The sequence below is a fragment of the Primulina eburnea genome, chromosome 3, assembly GCF_022965805.1.
Source record: "Primulina eburnea isolate SZY01 chromosome 3, ASM2296580v1, whole genome shotgun sequence".
Classification (NCBI taxonomy): domain Eukaryota; kingdom Viridiplantae; phylum Streptophyta; class Magnoliopsida; order Lamiales; family Gesneriaceae; genus Primulina; species Primulina eburnea.
In genome coordinates, this window is record NC_133103.1 from 26,672,614 (window position 1) to 26,678,484 (window position 5,871).

General features: G+C 43.2%; 1 long non-coding RNA gene across 3 annotated transcripts; it reads left to right on the forward strand.

Annotated features, from left to right (window-relative positions):
* The first annotated feature begins 708 nt into the window (after positions 1 to 708).
* LOC140828443 (uncharacterized) lies at positions 709 to 2,539 on the forward strand. 3 transcript variants are annotated; one of them, XR_012117205.1, is made up of 5 exons: positions 709 to 954; positions 1,048 to 1,150; positions 1,290 to 1,313; positions 1,508 to 1,555; positions 2,275 to 2,539. It is a non-coding gene; the product is annotated as an uncharacterized lncRNA (long non-coding RNA). The 3 variants fall into 3 exon arrangements; XR_012117203.1 differs by having other exon boundaries at positions 709 to 1,150; XR_012117204.1 differs by lacking the exon at positions 2,275 to 2,539 and adding an exon at positions 1,957 to 1,978 and having other exon boundaries at positions 709 to 1,150; positions 1,508 to 1,875.
* Positions 2,540 to 5,871: the final 3,332 nt, after the last annotated feature.

The following is a 5,871-nucleotide window of genomic DNA, read 5'->3' on the forward strand; positions in this document are numbered from 1 at the left end:
ATTCCACCTTCCATATTGATATTCCTCATGTTGAAATTGCCAACATAGTTTAAGAATTTCATTTTGCACGAATCCACTAGAATGCGTATCAAGAACCTCTAGAAAATTATTCAAAGGCTCTTTACTCAGACCATTCTTAATGAATAAAATTTTATCTTCTCTATTCATTGATGTCATTCCAACATCTTTGCATTTCCCATTACAAGTCCACCTTGCACATTTATAACATCCACCTATACGTTTAGCTCTTCGGTTTTTGGCATATGTGCTTTTACCAAATCCTGACATATGTCTTATTATTAATTCACTTGCTTCCCCAACCAATCGGAATTTTGCTTCAATTATCAAACGGATATCATTCTGTAAAGCCCTGTAATTTATTATCCGGTAATTTTGGCATAATTAGAATAATTATTGAGTTGTAAATTAAAATAATTATTTATGCCAAATAAATTCAAGAAGTGTTTTAAAAATATGTATTTGAGAATATCGGAAAATTTAACGATATAAAATACATATAGAGTTTAAATAACACACGAGAGCAAAATAAATACAGACCGGGATAAATGGGCTTGAGTTACTATTTTAGTAACCAAATACAATATATATATATATATATAGATATATATATATATATATATATATATATATATATATATATTTATATATATATATACATACACACACAACTTACTTTCAAAAGAAGAAAAAAGAAGAGAGAGAAGAAGAAAACTCATTTCCCTCAACCCCATTCTCGCAACTCATGTAGCAGCTGTGGGAAAGTTGTGATATCTCCTCCGTCCGGCGTCCAAATCACGAACGGTTTGAGGGGTTGTCTTCCTTACATCGGTAGCTTCGTTTTGAACCATGAATCGCCACTTTTGATGCTCGTTTCAGCCCCAATCGAGCCCTGTTTCGGGACTGCTCCTTTACGATTTTCTTGTTCGATTTTAGGTGAGCTATTGCTTGGTTTTTCTTGGTTCTTTGGAGTATATTGAGCAAGGATTTGAAGCTTAAATCTTACCTTGCTGTTCCTGCATTTTCCAGCTAGTTTTCAGTTCGGTTTTTGGTCGTGAATAGTGTTTTCCGGCGTCTTTTCCGGCGAGTAGCAACATTGGACCGCTAGCGACTAGTTTATAATTCGATCTTGGTAATTTTGGATCCAATTCCAGATTTTTTTCGGTGCATTAGTAGGCTGCCCCGAAGTGTAATTTTACTCGCTTCAATTTAATTTCGCCTTGTCGATTTTAATGCATTATATTGACGTATATATTGGGTTTATATTGTAGGTTCGATCGTTGGAGAGCTTTGATGTATAAATCGAGGAGTTTGTGAATTATTATCGAGTTAATCGTTTGATTATTTTGGAGAATTACGGTTATTTGGTTGAAATTCCAGAATTGTTTGGATTTGGGAATTAAGTTTTGATAATTAAAAATCAATAAGTTGGATTAATTTAGTGTTATTGGCGAATTGTGAATTATTCGACCTATTTTATCATTTTTAGGTCGAGGAGATTAAAGTTGAGCTTGTTGTGATTTTAGAGTCGGTTTAGGTATGTTACAGCTCGGTAACATACGACAGTAAAACATAAATTATGTTAAATTGACATTCTGTGTTACATTGATCGTGTTATGAATTGTTGACTGTTATAAATTGTTAAAGGCCTTTGTTATGATCTATGTTTATTATTATGACATATTATTGGCATTTAGCATTGGACATACAGTTATGACATTCATGTTGAGCCCTATCATTTTTGTTAGCCCATTGTTGATATCCGTTGTTATCTGGCACTGTTGTTTATCTCGGGATCATTGTGTGGCTGATAGGCCTATACACATGAGACCGAAGATGTGAATGAACAATCCCGTGGTTAGTGCAGCCTTTTGAGGTGAGCGCTGGGATTGTGTCAACTAGTTCGTTCTGTTGTGCCATCCTGTTATAGCGTATCAGCTGTATGGAGGCCGAGTCAGGGGTGTTTTTCAGCACAGCTTGACATACCTCGCATACTTGGCAGGGCGGTTTAGCTGCATGACGATGTAGCTCCCCTGTGTTGTTGCTCGAGCATTATTCCAATTGTTATCGTACCGTTTGTTGGCTCCTGTTATCCCGATTATCTTTGAGCCTTTCATGCATTGCATATTACATTTCATTATATGATTATGCATGATTTATGTTATTGTTGTTATTGTTGAACTGTTTCATACCAGAATCCTAACCTCAGTTGTTTACTGGGGGGGCTGCTGTGGTTGCTTTTGGGCACCATGGTAGATCTCCCAAGTCATTTTGCAGCATCAGGCCGAGGTTCCGCCAGCGGAGCTCGGGATTGAGGTTGGATTGCTTGGTTCTGTTCAGTGGAGTCTCCCAGTTATTCTATATGTATGTCTTGAGTTGTCTCAGTCTTGTATTGTAGTTTATTTGCCGGGGAGATGCCTCGTGTATTTGTATTAGTATTTGGTTGTTCTTGTTATGTGCTGAGGCGACTCTGTGATTTTCATTATCTGGTGAGTATTTGATAAGTTTTAAATTCTGTTTAGTCCTGGCCAGTGCGGCTATAGGTTGTTGACTCTAGTTGGAGTATATTTTGATATAAACTGATGTTTGAGTTTTCGGGATGTCCTATTTACGGGGAGGTCATGCCGAAATTTTTCTAGGCCCTAAGGTCCGTTTTAAATTATTTTAAACCTTTTTCCGCTGCAGTTTTAAATCAAACCATTATTGTTTGATCATTAATTGTCGTTAGAGTAAATGGGCCTCACATCTTGGTATCAGAGCGTAAACTGGGATAGGCTCGAACTAGAGTCTAGGACACTTGAGTCTTGGCACTAAAATGGTTGTTGCGCCTGTGTATGCTACTTGACAACATGTGTAGTATCCCGATGCCTAAATTGAGTAATTATTGGATTAATTATATTCTGCGAGTTCGGAAGGAACGAACCAGGATCGGACCGTCCGAAGAGGTTCGGATCGTCCGAAGTGGGTTCGGATGGACCGTTCGGTTCGGTGTCAGACCGAGTCTTGTCAACAGTAGACCGTGTCAGGGTTCGGATCGTCCGAAGAGGTTCGGATCGTCCGAAGACAGGTGGCTGGACACGTGGAAGACATGCAGAGTTCGGAACGTCCGAAGTGGATCGGATCGTCCGAAGTGCACAGGATCGGATCTTCCGAAGTGGATCGGATCGTCCGATCGTCGTCTATAAATAGAGGCGCGAGGCTTCACTTTTCAATTACCAATTCCGAGAGTTCCAGAGCGTTTTAGTCGTTTCTGATGGGTTTCTAGCTTTTCCCGAGGTTCGGGCACTAGCAGGGAGCTACTGGCTTTGTAGCGGAGCTGTGCTCTAGTTGGGAGCTAGCGGCATCAGTGGGCTGACTACGGACGCAGGTATGGTTCTAGGTTCCCTTGAGATTTGGAAGTATCTATTAGTCTAGTTAAGGCTTTTAGATGTGGTTTAGTGATATGGTATCACTTGGATTGTAGGCTTGATTCTAGGGCTGATTACTAGGATCTACTGGTTTGAGGTACGGAAGTACTATCCGAGATATCCTGGTTGAGTATGCTTTACTATGTGTTGCATGTTTATGTGTTGCATTATTATCTGACATATGATGCATGGTTTATTATGCGGCATTTGCATAATCATGTTGGGCCTGTTTATCTTTTGAGATAGCCTGTTCAGAGGGTGCTCAGCCCTCGGTTGTTGTGGATGGTTGGACCCCGTTGGCCGACGGTGGTCAGGATACCGGTATATCCACAGGTTTATGGTATGGGAGCCACCTCCTGGTGCGACGGCGCAGAGTGCTACATACCTTGACGTCATTTGCCTGAGCAGTTTTTCGTTATACCCAGACCCTGGTATCCAGTACATTTTGCATACATGCATGTCATAGTCTTGTATACTCATTCTTTCGGTACTGAGCGTTTTATGCTCACGTCCTCGGTTTATCTCTGTTTTGGACACCCTATTCGATGGGGCAGGTCTCAGGTTGGACGGTCCAGGAGGGAGAGGACAGGGAGCTAGCAGGGGTTGACCTGTAGTTGCTGGTATTTTATTCTTGGGATTTAGTTTGATTTGGTTGTTTTAGTATTCGTACTTACTGATTCGATCGGGCTGTATATGTTGTTTTTCCGCTGTTTATCTGATTCAGTTTTATTAAGTTAATTGCATGCTTAAGTTCTGATTAGTAGGTGATTCTGGAACGGGTCACTACATTTATGGTATCAGAGCATGCATTAAGATTTTGGGATTTAGAACTGTTCTTTTGGGTCTAATCTCTGGTGACTTTTTGTAGAGATGTCTGGTTTTGACGACGATGCTAGTAGTCATGGCAGCGTGGGACGCTGGGGAGACCGCGACGATCGGGAGCGTCGTCGAGAGCATCGGGAACGTCGTCCACACCGACGAGATGAGCCTCGGAGTTTCAGTATGCATAGGTTCTTGCAGATGGGGCCGAAACCTCTTTCGGGCGGCGAGACTCCGGATGTTGCGGAGAACTGGCTTGAGAGGATGGAGAGCTGTTTCAAGTCTTTCCAGTGCTCGGCGGAGCAGCAGATGGATACCCTTGATTTCTTGCTGGAGGGCGGTGCACGTAAGTGGTGGAGGTCTACCTCTGCACCGATAGTTCAGCGACAGGGCCGAGTTCTTTGGGCCGATTTCCGAGCTGCTTTCATGCTGCTTCCAACCCACTCCCGAACTGAGGAAAACCAGGAATCTCCTCGGGAAAAACTCCGAAAATCGCAAACCACTGGAATGTCACTGACCCCACACTGTCTGCGGACGAATCAAAGCATAGATAAGTAGCCTTCCCGCCCGACTCTAAGGCACGACAGGCTTTCACCAAAACCACAGCATCGGGGGTCGCGCTCCCTCTCCATAGAAAAACCAACTGTCGCCCTCCACTGGACGAAACTGCACGAACTTCTGGTACAGTCCACAGTAGCTCTATACACAGTCAGCACATCTATTCCCAGAATGCAATCAAAATCCTCCATCGCAAAATCATCAAATTAGCAGTTAAGATATTACCCTCAAACTCTAGAGGACAACCCATCACTAACGTTTAGCTAACACCGAATGACCCATCGGTGTGGAAACTAACCACAATGTCCAAAGAAGTGAAAGTTAAAGCATGACGCTTAGCAAACCTCGCAGATATAAATGATGCGATGCACCAGATCAATGAGAACGTAAGCGTAATCCACATAAATTACAAATCCCTGCAATAACTCTCTCGTTCTCCTCACGCAGCCTGATCCTGTTAAGAGCAAAGACCTGCCCTTGAGTACGCGGTCGGAGGTTAGAGCCCTGAGTAGACTGTCCCTGCTGTGGCCTCTGATGAACTGAAGCCTGAGAACCAGATCCTGATCCTCCACCCATCTGGGGACATCTCTCTTCATGTGGCCACTCTCACCGCACCTGAAACAAGCACCCCCACTCTGCGACAACGCTCTGTCGGATGTTCCTTCCCGCAATGCTGACACGGGCCCTTCTTCTTCCCAAATGGTGAACTCCTCCAGATCCAGAGGAAGAAGATAGATCCCCCTTCTTAAATGATTGGGCACGGGACCCAAAGAACTAGTAGGACGAGCAGACTGCATGGCTCGACCCCTCAGCAAACTGCCCTCTGCCTGGCGACAACGTTCACAAGGCCCATATACGACGTCGGATCTCACAGACCACGACCCGATCAATAATCTCCTGATTGAGGCCCTGAAAAAATGATTATACTTGGCCACCGCTGTCACTACGTGCGGAACATATGGGAGCAACTCAAAGAACTTCTGCTGATACTCATCAACAGACAAACTCCCCTGCTTCAGATTGATCAACTCAATCGCCTTGGTCTGCAGAAGAGCTGGCGGAAAGTAAG